Raw genomic sequence first — 13,165 nt, 5'->3', positions numbered from 1 at the left:
TTTAAACTGGGGCGAGTTGGCCAGAAGCCACTCACTGTGGTTCAGGGATGTGATTAACATTAGTCAGTGGGTGGTGAGCAATTGTATTGTGCATCACATATTTCCCTTGGGTTCAGTTACTCTCTCTCCTTCTTCTTATCATTACAATTCTCATTATTGCTGTTTCTGGTATTAGTATAATATTATATTCGTATAATTGTATCATTATTGGTAAATTATTATTGCTATTGTTGTTGTTATTGTTATTCAGATTATATTTTGTTTAATAATTTTCTTCTTATCTAACCCCTGAGGTTTCAATTTTGTTTTAAACTCTCCTCCCTGCCTGGGGGTGTGATATAGGGGAGTGAGCAAGTGACTGTGTGGTACTCAGTGGCCAGGCAGGGTGAAACCACAACACTCATCTTCCTTTCAAAATCCCACCGGGAGTGAGTAACACTGCAGGTTCCACAGAGCAGCTCCTGTGAGTTGGAAGGGCTTACTCTTCTGAGCTGAGTTTCAGCTGAATGTGTCCCTGAACACTAATGATTCCAACTTTAAGAAAGTTTTCTTTTATGGCTGACTATACAGCATTATATAATCTGCATTAGATTGGTTTTAGTCTTCTCACTGCTGCTGTATTCAGCGTGCATTATTCTCACCACAGAAGAGCACTCCTGTCTTCATTTTCTTTGCCAGTCTTTCCAGCTTGGTGGTTCCAATTTTGGTTACAGTTTATGCCTCATTTAACCTGGCCATCCTGAATATCATCCAGTAAGCAATAATTCATATTTTAGGATATTTTCTTCCTTGATAACTGTGTCACTCTTTGCTAGATAAAATTGTCTCTTAGTTTTAGATTCAGTCTTTGACTTGCTTCTGTGTAAGATCTGGAAACTTGTGAGGAGGAAATGTAGCTCCTTTCCTTCCTGTCATAAATCTGTGGTACTCTATACCACTACAGTAGTGGATCTTTTCTTTTAAGTACAAAACTTTGCCTGTTTTTTGTCTACAAACTTTTAACTAAAGTTAAAGGAGAGGAGGCGTAGGGAGGAGGCGTGACTGTGGGTGTTGGGGGAAGGAAGGAAAAGGATTTGAAGGAAGTCATGGATAATATGTGCTGAGGGTGTTTTAGCAGCATGCAGGTATTTCTAGAAAGACATTATCTCTGCCAGCATTTGGTGATCTGAAGGTAAGAATAGCTACATGGTGGCTTCAACAGGGAAGGACCAATGCATGAACTTTATCTTCAGAGCTAGTTGATGTTCTTCAAGCAGTGTCTAGCATCTGAGCCAAGGAGGGATTTTTGCAGCTCATGTCAAAGGAAATCTGTTCTACGACTCTATTTTATGAGAAGCATTAGTTTGTAATAATATTAATCATCATTTTGGCAACTGCTTGGGGGTAATTCTATCAGCTTGCTTGTTTTGCAAAGACCAGCTCAGCAAAGTAATAAATAAAATGGATGATGTTTTGCTATAGGCTAGCAGAATAATAGGTAGGTGCCTCTGTGAATTCTTTTCATATTGACAGTGCCTCATTTCCAGTCCTGTGCAAATAATGAGAAAAAATTAGTAATGGTGGACATTTTTCATAAAGGAAAAGAGCTTGTAAATGTATTAGAGAACCACAGGCACTTGTATTCCTGCCATGGCAAGGCCCCTACTTTGTTGCCCAGTCACACCCTGCTGTTAATTTTCTTTTTTGAAGACACCTTTACTTTTATGGAGTTTTGAAAACATGGGGGAAATTTCTCTGCAATGACAAGGTTGTTACAGTAAGGACAGCGTAGTATCTCTTAACTGCTAAACAAAAAATTCAGTTTGGATGAAGACCATGAACTCCGAGTGATCTACTTGAATATTCTTTCATTCTCTAAGATAGCAAAATAAGTAATTTTTAACATTTCCTTAAGAGAAATTATTTACTGTTTTAAAAATGTCACAAACTATCTTCTTATTTGCAGCAGGTTTTCAACTCTTCTGATGTAAAAGTAGTGCCACTGCAGTAGGTTAATGATGTTCTACATCTCTTAAACTTCTCAAGTTTCCTTAACACCTTCAGACACTGTGTATTTGTGTTGTACATGCATGCAGATATTCCTCTGCCTGATGGGGAGTGCACACTAATTTATCTTAAGTGGTTTTTTTTTTAAGAATTCAGTAAACAACACCAAACCAAAGAAACTCTGTATTGACCTATACACAGGTTGGTAGCTGGACTGCCAATCAGTAGAGCTTAACACCATATCCTAAATAGAGACTAATGTGAAAAAATTAATAAAGTAATAGGCTGCCTTATCATTTATTTGTAACTAGAATTTGCTCCTTACAGACATATCCCAGCAAGAACTTATGTTTCCAGGTTTTAACAGATAAAAAGGAAGCTACATAAAATGCAAATAATACCAGAAAACTCAAATGTATCACTTGATCTATGTTAATGTTCCACATGTGAATAAAATAAGTGAATAGTAAAGGGATAAAATTTACCCTGTCTCCTAGTGCAATGATGTTAACCATATGTAATATTCCCTCTAAAATGAAATACACTCCATAGAGTGTTTCACTGGAATAAGATTTACTAGTCTTATTTTGGTTTTATAATCCATATTTCTTAAATGTCTTTGTAATTTAATAGATGTTGTCATTTAAGAAGAGAGAAGCCTGTACAACTAATTAAAGCAATATATACAGCAAAGCTAATGGAAGCAAAAACCAAACAAATAATGTGGACATCAAAACTCAGATAGCCAGCTGCACACCTCTCTCCTCACTATCCAGACAGTAAGTCTTTGTATGCAAGCATTCATCCACAGAATCACAGATCACAGAGAGGTGATCTGGAAGGGATGTGTGTGGCTTCACGCTTGCCCGTGTACTCAACTGTGCAGCAGAGCTAGTGAGGCTGGAGACTTTTCTGCTGCAGCTGTCAGCAGCAAATTTCTGGTGCACAAAGGAATTGTGGCTTTTTTTCTGAGAGATGAAGCAGTGCTGTTGTCCCTTGGTAATATAGACTGTGTCCCTGGAATACAGGCTGATGGCATCAGGGAAATACAAGGAATAAGAGCTGGCCATATGTACATAGAACTGACAAGAACAGTTCTAGTGGGACCAGCATGACAGACACTTGAGAAATGTGTGACTTGATAACACAACTTACCCATGTTTCATCCATTAACACAGACTTATTTAGATGACCCATTTTAAAATCAAGAATCTCACATGTTATGTAAATGTTCTATTAGATTTCAAGAACCTGTTGGAAAGGTTCCCAATTCTGCCTTTCTCTATCTGGATTGCCAGTGCCTTGACAAATCCAAACAATGTTGTATGTTTTCAGCATGGCCTGCCAGAAAAGCCAACAAACCCAGGACAGAAGAAAGTATGTTGATTTCATCCTGCTTATAGGATATGACAGCACACTGAGGCATGGACTTAACATTCACTGAGTTTGAAAAAGAGGATAGGCTTGGTCATGGTTCCCCTTTTATTAGCAGACCTTCATAGAGTGGGAGACTGGACTGGGTAATTAATATGATCGTCTGCCTCTGTTGTTAAATTCCATGTAGATACCCTTCTCTTCAGCTAAATGACTATATTCAGTAATTTCTTCCCCTTGGAGACTATCCTTGGAGTTCAGAGAAGAGGAAAGATCAAAGGATCTTCAGTGTGCAAAGTCACTGTGATGGAGGGGAACTAACTAGATAAGACAAGCCTAGATGGTCCTAGCAGGCAATTGAGGTCCTGTGCTGCAGAAGATGACTGAGGAAGTACATAGACAACCAGAAAAATAGGACTGAATCTTGTCTGGTTTATACATACTGTATACCATACATATGTATGTTTTATACATACATACAACAGAAAAATAGACTGTATCTTGGCTGGTTTATACATAGCACTAACTAGAGGTTACAAGATGAGCTAAAACCTTAAAGGTTTGCATGACATGGTTGCACAAATGCAAGCTGAGACTGGTCTGTCAGACTGGCTGGTTTCTAGAGAAAATGGTATTCTCCTTTAGTAATTTAGCAGGGCTTGAAGGCCCTTCCTTCAAGCTATCATGTATTTTCATTTCATGATAGTTTGAAAGAAGGGCCTGGATGACTACACCTGTGTATTTTATATGCTGAGACATTTTATAACATTCTGAAAGGAATTCAGGCATGAAGTGGTTTGGATCTGGTTAATTTTAGGGGTTTTTTAAGTCTTAAAAATCAAAATATATGTGTAGGTATAAGAAACCAGTGAATTAAGATAATGTAGAGAATAAAGGAGCTCTTATTTTAACCAAAGATGATGTTTAAACAATTTTTTTGTTACAATCTTTGAATATAAAGTGAGCATAGACTAATACAAATTACAAAGTTGATATGTTGTGACTTAGGGGAGGGAAAAATCTTTCAACTGTACATATTTTTATTATGTTTATAAATATGTATGCATAGAATTAGAGCCTCAGAACTTTTAAATTAAGTGTTCTTAAAGTCTCCTGTTTAGCAGGCTGGTTAAGAATTACAAAGTTGAACACTGGGGAATTGTGAGGAGTTTCATAAGAATATGGTTATATAGAGCTATACATAGGCCAAAATTTAAATCTAAGCAGCATGAAATATGTACAATTTAGCTGAATATTAGTGCTCAAATGGTCACTTAATTATTGTGTACAGAGACATCCTGGCTCTAAATATCCTATCTAAAAATGCAACCAGTATTTAAAATGGATTGTTGAAGGACACTTGTAATTATTAAAAAATCTGGTGTACAACAGTTAATATTTATCTTACTGATGTTTCTCATTCATAAATTTCCTTCTAAAGGAAAAAGTTTTTCTGTACAGTTTCAGATTTTTAAGTTAGGGGAATGTAAATGTTATAGGGTCTCTTTCTTCCTTCATCAGGAAACTAAAACAAACAGCACACCTATTTCCCATTACACTCTTTGATTTCTTTCACCCCAAAAGGAAACTTGTGCTCCACAGCATAAGGACTTTCTGTAGAAGCATTGAGAAAGGCCTTAAGTTTCAGGTACTAGGTAAGTCAGTAGCATTCCCAGTGACCATAAAGATGAAGTCTTTTGAAATGGGTTACATAACTTGCTGCAAGTGCAGAGATGGCTTGGCATACATCTTTAACGGTTTCACCTGTGGTGATGCTTGAGGGCAACCTCCAAGCATTAATGCTGAACTCTAATTAGTGTAGACAAGATCACAGCACTGGATTTCAAGGGAATGCAATATAACCTGCAGACAAATTATCAGTGAAGTAACATGACGAGTTATGACAGTATGTTCAAATCATTTACAAAAAAAATAATAATAAAAAAAATCCATCAACTCCAACATTTTCTAATATATTGAGTATCAAAACATTTTGTGCCCAGTAGGTATCTAGACTTCTGGATAAGTATAGAGAGGCACTGCAGCTGGAGGGTTTATGGTAATTCTATAAGCAGCAAAGTGTCTCTGCAAAGGAGAGATAAACAGCTAGTAATCCTCATAATTCCCCACTGATAGCCTATCCATCTCTGCTATAAATTAGAAAGCCCAGAGATTAGGAAGGCTAGGCAGGGTGTAGCTCACAGCATTAATCACAGTATTAGGACAGCAGTGTGCTTGATTTCTCTGTCCAAAGCAATGGTATTTCTCTCTAGGTTAAAATGACATAACGTAGTTTGGAATACATACTGTTCAAGCTGCCTACTCGATGCAGAGATGGTTTTCCAGAAGACATTGTTAAACACTTCTTTAAACTAAGGTATTGACTGCAGAATTGACTGGGGAGAAGTGCAGTACTTTTTGCCATGAGGGTTGTAGCCGAGATTTCATAATCTCTTCAAGTTTCCAAATTCAGATTTATTTTTAAAATTTTTGTTCAGCATTATTCAGATGGATCAGGGTCAGTTTGTCCTTATACCTCTTGGTTCCAAGAGGATATTTTGCAAATGCTTCTGTTCTTTTGGAATCTGCAAGTAGCCATTTGTGTATGTACAAATTCCTATTTCAACATAAAATATGAATTGGCACCTTTAAAAATCAGAGGTTAGATATCAGTTCTCACAAGCACATGCAGAGCTAAATATAATTAATATGAAGTTTTGTTGATAACATTTATTGAGCTGGTAGTCAGATGGAGAATGAAGAACTGTGGCTTGGCCTCCATAATAGTGCAGCATTTATTCCAAATCCTATACAACTTTTGGTTTAAAGTACCAAAAATGGGCATTTTAGTTGGCCCCTTTTTATTAGATGATACATCAGGTGCTATATTTTATGTGTTTAGATCTCCACTCCCTCATTTCAAAGTCTTTTTGACTACATTGACAACGATTGTACTCTCGAAAGGTAATTGATGCATTTATTATTGTCACTTGAGTTTTTTGGAATGCCTAGTTCAATAAACTGTTGCTTGAGGGACCATTTTTGAGAAACAGTAAGTCTTCTCCAAAACTGAAAATGCATCAACAAACTTTTTATCCTTACATGCACAGTAGCAATGTACAGGACTTTTGGGGCATGTTTGATCTTCTTGCTTTGGAGTGTTGATAGGGTTTCTGGTTTTGCAGTCATGAGAAAGGCTAATTGGAAATCTCTGGAGAAAGGGACTTCCTAACTACAATATGAAAAATCTCTGGTCAACAAAGGGAGTAAAACACTAATAAATGTTCATAGGGGAAAAAAAAACCCAACCTCTGAAAGGGATAGAATTTTTTGGAAAAAGGAAGATTTTGTTTCAAATGTTAGAGATATTGTGAAAGTATATAAATTGACATAAGACTCGTAAAATCTAATAGACTACAGGAACAGATGTTGTCAAAAAAAGTATAATTTTATCAATAGCATTCAGTAATTTAGACTCAGCAGATTCCATACCAAAGTTGAAGATTCATGTAATTGCAAATAAATATCTGCAAAGATGACAGCATAGCAGAAGACAGTCTCAGAGACACGTTCTTTTAAAAATCTCAAACCAAACATTTAGAGGAAATATAGCCTACAGGGTAAATATAAAGTTTGTAACAGAGTTCTGTGGAAGATAAAGCTAAACATCGACCCACAAAAAGCAAAATCTTCCAGCAAAAGGTAAGACATGTAGGTAAGACATCAGAGGAAAGAAGTTTTGTGAGACAGATCAAAAATGAAATGTTAGCACTGGGTGAGAGCAGAGGAATACATCTTCAACAGCTTACAGAATGTCTTTATTCCTTTATGAAGCTCATTTCTGAAATATATTCACAAAACTTTGAATGTCAGCATTTTAGTGATAGTGGTCTGATCTACCCTTGCCCCCCAGGGAGAAGTTTCAGAAAAGGAATGGAGATTTTCAGGCAGCTTTTTTAATAATGTTAATTGGAGTAATCTACAGCGTATCAGCCACCATTGTTTGTGTGTGTGAAATACAACCAGCAGATTTTCTGGTGGGGAGGTGAATAGGGGCTCTTGTATTTATCGCTATGGTTCAGCCTAAACAAAGAGGGCCACTCTAACAACCAAAGGCTGGTGTTGAGACCGTGAGCTGTTTGAAAAACTGGCAGAAGCTGTTAGGTAACAATCAAAATTCTGTAACTACTTTTAGAAAGGGTTGAGCTTTAATTTTAATTATTTTCTATCTTGCCTAGGAAAAAATTGTGTTCCTGATAGTAGAGTAAGTGGAAGAGAAATCACCATCTTCTTGACTTCTTCAGTGAAACTTAACAAGCCTGGGAATACACTGGAGAGCTGTTAAGATCCCTTTTTCCCTTCCAAGGATTTTTTAGAAAAACAAAATAAACCCAAGCACTAATTAGCATCACTAATGGCCATTTCAATGTGCATAAGTAAACATGATATTTAGACCATGGATCTGAGGCATAGGAATTATATTCCAGTTGTATTTTTATGTCTGTAATACTGGAGTGTGTGTGTAAATTCCAAGTTGTTCAGCATTGCACAGTCAAAGCAATGATGCCACTGATTGCCTGGTGTCCTCAGTTCTGAGTATTTTGTCAAATTAAATCAGAAGTCTTGTTCAGGCTACTGATGACCTATGAAAGTTTTGAATTATTCCATTTGCTCTACTTTTTTAACACATGGGAATTATTAAATTACAAAGAGGGTGGGAATTTTGGGGAGACTATTTGGTGGTTTTAACCATTAAATAGTTCTTTAGTTTTCACTGTTAACTCTGCATTTTCCCAAACTCATCATAAAATAAAGAGTGCTATTTTCTACTCTTTATCTGTGCACTTATGTCTCATTGACTAGACAGAACAGAGTGTTCTGAACAAGACAAGATGATTAGGAAAATGTGTTTTCATGTAGCTGAAAAGAGTATTATAATGATCAACAGAGGGCACAGTAAGCTTAGAGAAGCAAGAGTATGGTGTCTCATACCTTTTTCAGACCTGCTTTTACTAACCTCTCTGAAGTTATTTTGGGGAGTTCAAGTCATTTATTAGTCTTGGTAACCTCCATGCTTGCTTTTGATTTATTTCTGATCCCTAGATTTGGGGCACCTTATAGCAGCCTGGCAGTGATGGATATATGCATTATTTTTTTGTTCATGACAGCTCACTTTCAAGTTATAGGTGCCTCCTTAAGGCACTAGTTGGCAAGGTTGAGGAATCTTTGTCTTGCTATTCTCTATCAAAAAAAAAAAAATCAACCCTGAGTATGTGAAGCTAAATCTATTCTCTCTTTTGATTAAGAAAGAAAGAGGAAAAGGAGAGACTTACTGAAGAAATTCTCTAGAATAGAGTTACAAACTCTGGCTCAGCACATGCTTACACTGTCATGACTGGAAACAGAGTTGAAATATGACTTCTCTGTGCAATTTGGTGCCTGAGCTTACAAGCCCTATGAAGATAGCCAGGCTGTTCCCAGAGACTGCAACCACTCCATATATCTTTCTGGCTGTGTGGATTTGTAGCTGAGTTCACTTCTAGTTATAAATATGAGCTTTATTTTCTGATAACAGTAGTTAAGTTTAAAGGGATCAATTTTCTGGTGAGCTTTGAATATGGTGACGATATCCAAATGTTGATACCTTCCAGTCTTGTAAACCTAAGAATGGAAATTCTGTTAGTATGTCGTGGTTTAGGAATGATATTCCCCAATTTAATATTCCCACTGAAAGTCTCCAAACCACGTGCTTATTAATAACTCCCTCTTTTCCCTGCACCTCCTACCACACCAAGCTGGAGAGTGGAACTGGAGGCACAAAAGATGAAGACCATGGGTTGAGATAAGAACAATTTACTGGAAACAGCAATGAGATAAAAAATAGTAACAGCAACAAAACTAATGACAGTATTAGTATAAGAAAAAAAGACAAACAATTCACGTGTGATTCCCCACAACACTCCATGGAAGCCCCCGAAAATACCTGACCACTCCCTCCTCAATGCCTTGCCATCCCTTCCTCTATCCCTGGAAAATTATGTGAAGTGTTGCAGAATAATCTCCAAACCCTAATCATGCTGCCTCCTGCTGCAAAAATTAATGTTGTCCAGGTCAGACCCAGGACAGAGTAGAAATGAAAATACAAATTTTTTATAAACTTTAAATATGATAAATTTTGTGCGACTTTTAATTTAACTCTTTGCAAATACAGCTGGAGAACAGAAAATTGACATTTACAACAATCTAGAATACTATACCAAGTACTTATCTATATTATTGGAATGAATGTTCAGTGCACTCTGTCTGAGACATTTTGTTGTAACATAGCTACCATCAAGAGAGAAGAGCAAGCGTGACTAGGTAAGCGGTCAATAGTTGTATAAATAAATTGAGCATGTCAAAATCTGCAAACATTCCTTCATGCACATTGGCAAAGGTTATGCTACTTCTGTGGGGGTATGATAGCGCCTGGCAAGGCCTGCAAAACACCTGTGAAAAGGAATTATGTGTATTCCTGAGGAGACTGCACTAAATCTGGTGCTTAAAGTCATTAAAAGAGTGAAAATTTCTCTCTAATAAATCTTCTTACTGAATACTTGCCAACAGCTCTGTGCATATAGTTTTCCAGGAGAACTCAGCCCAACAGCATAGATCACATCTGGCTCTTCATTCACATTCGTTATCAATGCTGGTTTTAAAAGTGTTTCCAGTAACACTGTAGATATTGTTCAGGTTAACAACTGGCAGTGTAAAACTTCTCTGTGTTGAGCTGCTCACTTTGTTGCTGTGTTCCATCTGAAAGTTCTCACGTCTGGCCTGTGAAGACACCTACTGTGACTGGATAATTTCTGTGCATAATTTTGGGACTCATTCTCAGAAGCAGTGTGTTTTTAAGTTACTGTCAGGTGCTTTATTAGAAGAATCCTTTTCAGAAGGGTGAGGTATCATTGCTGTGCTTCATGAAGTGTGTTAGATTTACTCATCCTCTCCAAGTGTGTTTTCAGCATGCTTATTTTTTTCCAACACTTTCTTAAGCAGTTATCATTCCTGTAATTCCCTTCAGCCTACTTTATGTTGACTAAATTTTGCCTACTATTCTGAAAACAAAAGAGTATTTTGTCAGGCATCCCATAACCCTTCTTGAGGGACAGAATGACTCGGCCTTGCAGAAAGGAAGCCAGCACACCCAGTTTGCATTTTGGACAACTCAGACACCCAATTTATCCCTCTATAGCCCAAATATGAAAAATCAGGAAAATTGAGATATATACACACTGATTTTTCATCCAGAGTGGGAAAGCAATGATTTACATTGAAATTATAAATGTCTTCATTCAATTCATGACAACTGTTTGCCATACTGAATTTTGCACAATAAAATTATTTTTTCCAGGTTCTGAAAAACTTTTCATATAGTTGAAAGTATTCTAATGCAGAGAAAGTAAAAAAAAAAAAAAAAAAAAAAAAAAAAAGGGAAATAAGTATTTAAATAATACTTGATAGTATATTTATTTAATTTTAGGAATGTTGAACACCTTAAGACTGGTTTTACCTGGGATTTCATTGTGACATTATAAGATTAGGATGTGGGGAATCTTTGTCTTTGCTTCCCAGAAAAGCATCATGTTCTTTTTCATTAAGACCTTTATTCAGAGGTGGGAAATTGATGCTATTGCATTGTCTATTATTTTGTAGGTACTAAATTCCTTCCAAATAGACCATCTTTAAGTAGTAAGCCTTAGAAAAAGGCAAAATATACTACATTGTGGTCTGAAATTAGGATAACATGCCAAAGAGAAGGGGTGATTTGGGTTATAAATATTCTATTTTAGCCCTGTATATTCTGAATCATGGTTGTAGTTCAGCTCAGAAAGACTAATTTTTTAGTCTCTAGGACTATGCAAATGTCAGCCAGTGCTGAATTCTCAAGATGCAGTGTTGCTCAGGATTTCAGATGGGTATTTACTGGGGAAGTTGGAAAAGTGTGCCTGAGAATCCAGAAACAGGATCTGCTTTTAGTTGCAAGGCTTGCTTCAGTCCGTGTCATAGGAGATAGCATTGCACCTCAGGCAAGAAATGTGACTGTTTAATGTTTGAGACAGATCTCATGCTTAAGCCCAGAAACTGAAGGATAACTGTTGTTTGTTTTTATTTTAGCAGGGAAAAAGCAATAACCCCAACTGGCAGTCCAAAAATAACCAGATTGGAGGGTGAAAGGAAAAAGAAGGAAAAGGGAAGACTAAAATGGAGAGGTAAACTGTTATTGTGTAGCCACAATTCCCTTGCAAGGGGGAGCAGGGAGGCAGCATTTTATCAGGAGTATGTGGGAATGCAGTGGTATATGGTGACTGCAAAGGAGGAGCAGAGACATCACTGCTACACCATACCATTTGAAATGAAGAGATTTGAGGGAGACAGAGGGGAGCATCTCCAGTTCTCATCTGGAGATGTTAGTACTTTGTGGTCTGTTGTTTAATAAAGTTCCTTAAATACCTCCTGAATATTGGACTGTTTCTAGTAATTCACTGTAATATTATCTCTCCCCATTTCTATGGTGACTTCTGGTCTCACATCAATAGTTTTAGTCTGGGTCGTTCAAACATTCCTGATTCTTTGCAATTAAGTTGTGCAGGAGCAGATTCATTTTTGTGATTTCTTTTCCTTGATCATCAGATGAATGAAGGGTGTTGTGCATGCTGCGGGATTGTGGCATGTTTAGGCTGTGATATGTGATATTTTGCATCTTCTTTGTATTTGTGGAAATGAAAAACCTCAGCCAAAATGGAAGGAAAGTTATGAGTCCTGAAATGGATATTCTCCTTTTCTGATTCAGAAATGAGCTGTGATATGATATAATTTGAGGACTGGAAAGGAAAGGGGAGGATGGGAGGAAAGTAGAAAATACAAGACTCAAAAGTGCTTAGAACACAGTTGCAACATCTATTGCTTTTTTTCCTCATGAAAATAAATTTAAATGTTTCTTCTTGAACATTTTAAAAGTGCATTTTATCCTTCCTGGAGAGTACTGCTGCTAGATATTACATAGGCTGCCATTTTTAAGGTTTGAACCACAAATGCAACACAGAGGAACATTTTGCTAGTAATTCATATTATTTCTTTATATGACTTTGTTTTTTATTTTACAGCTTTGTTTTATATTACATGTTTGGACTCGAAGCTTTTCTCCTAAATTTTGCTTTAATAATTACAAGAAACGTTGGTGGTTTTCTCTAGTCATTTATCTCACCTTTGGTTTAAAGGAATAGATGGCAGCATGTAATTCTATTCCTTCAAAGCTAAGTGGCCTGGACAAGGCTGAAATAACCCAGACCACACTGAAAGATAGTGAATGTTTCATTGCAGAAGAAAATGCAAAGTCCTGTGTTAGGGCTGGGATAACCCTGCACAACAGCACAGACCATGAGGCCAGCTGGTTAGCAAGCTGCTTGGTTTCTTCTGGAGGTGTTTGTAGATGATGAGTTGTGCATGAATCTGCAGTGTTTCCCTGCAGCACACAGGCAGTCATATCCCAGGCAGTCTTACCAGCAAGTCCTTCCTTCCCCTGTTGGTACTTGTGAGAGCACATTAGGAGAGCTGCGACCAGTTTGGAGTCCTCCACTAAACAAATTCCCTGGTGTGCTGAATTGAGTCCAGCAGAGAGCTACCAAAGTGGTCATGGGGCTGGAGTACATCTGAGGTTATGTAGGGTGAGGCTGAGAGAACTGGGTTTGTCTAGCATTAAAAATAGATGGCTGATGGGAGGCCTCATCGCTGTCTTTACTACCTCAGACAAACAGAGGAGATA

The 13,165-nt window shown here is 37.2% G+C and overlaps 1 protein-coding gene across 8 annotated transcripts in view; it reads left to right on the top strand.

Annotated features, from left to right (window-relative positions):
* The window catches only part of DLGAP1 (DLG associated protein 1), a 403,998-nt gene that overhangs the window by 92,017 nt on the left and 298,816 nt on the right, over positions 1–13,165 (top strand). For 3 of the 8 annotated variants that reach the window (XM_077784162.1, XM_021525224.2, XM_077784159.1), the window contains one exon: positions 11,518–11,612. The exons of 4 other annotated variants lie outside the window; for them this stretch is intronic. The gene's annotated coding sequence lies outside the window, so the exon portion shown is untranslated. The remainder of the gene's footprint in view (positions 1–11,517; positions 11,613–13,165) is intronic. One more of the 8 variants, XM_077784169.1, reaches the window with a different exon arrangement.

Source organism: Lonchura striata, chromosome 1 (genome assembly GCF_046129695.1).
Source record: "Lonchura striata isolate bLonStr1 chromosome 1, bLonStr1.mat, whole genome shotgun sequence".
Taxonomy (NCBI): domain Eukaryota; kingdom Metazoa; phylum Chordata; class Aves; order Passeriformes; family Estrildidae; genus Lonchura; species Lonchura striata.
Note: the sequence above shows the minus strand (reverse complement) of the source record. Positions and strands in the feature narration are given on the sequence as shown.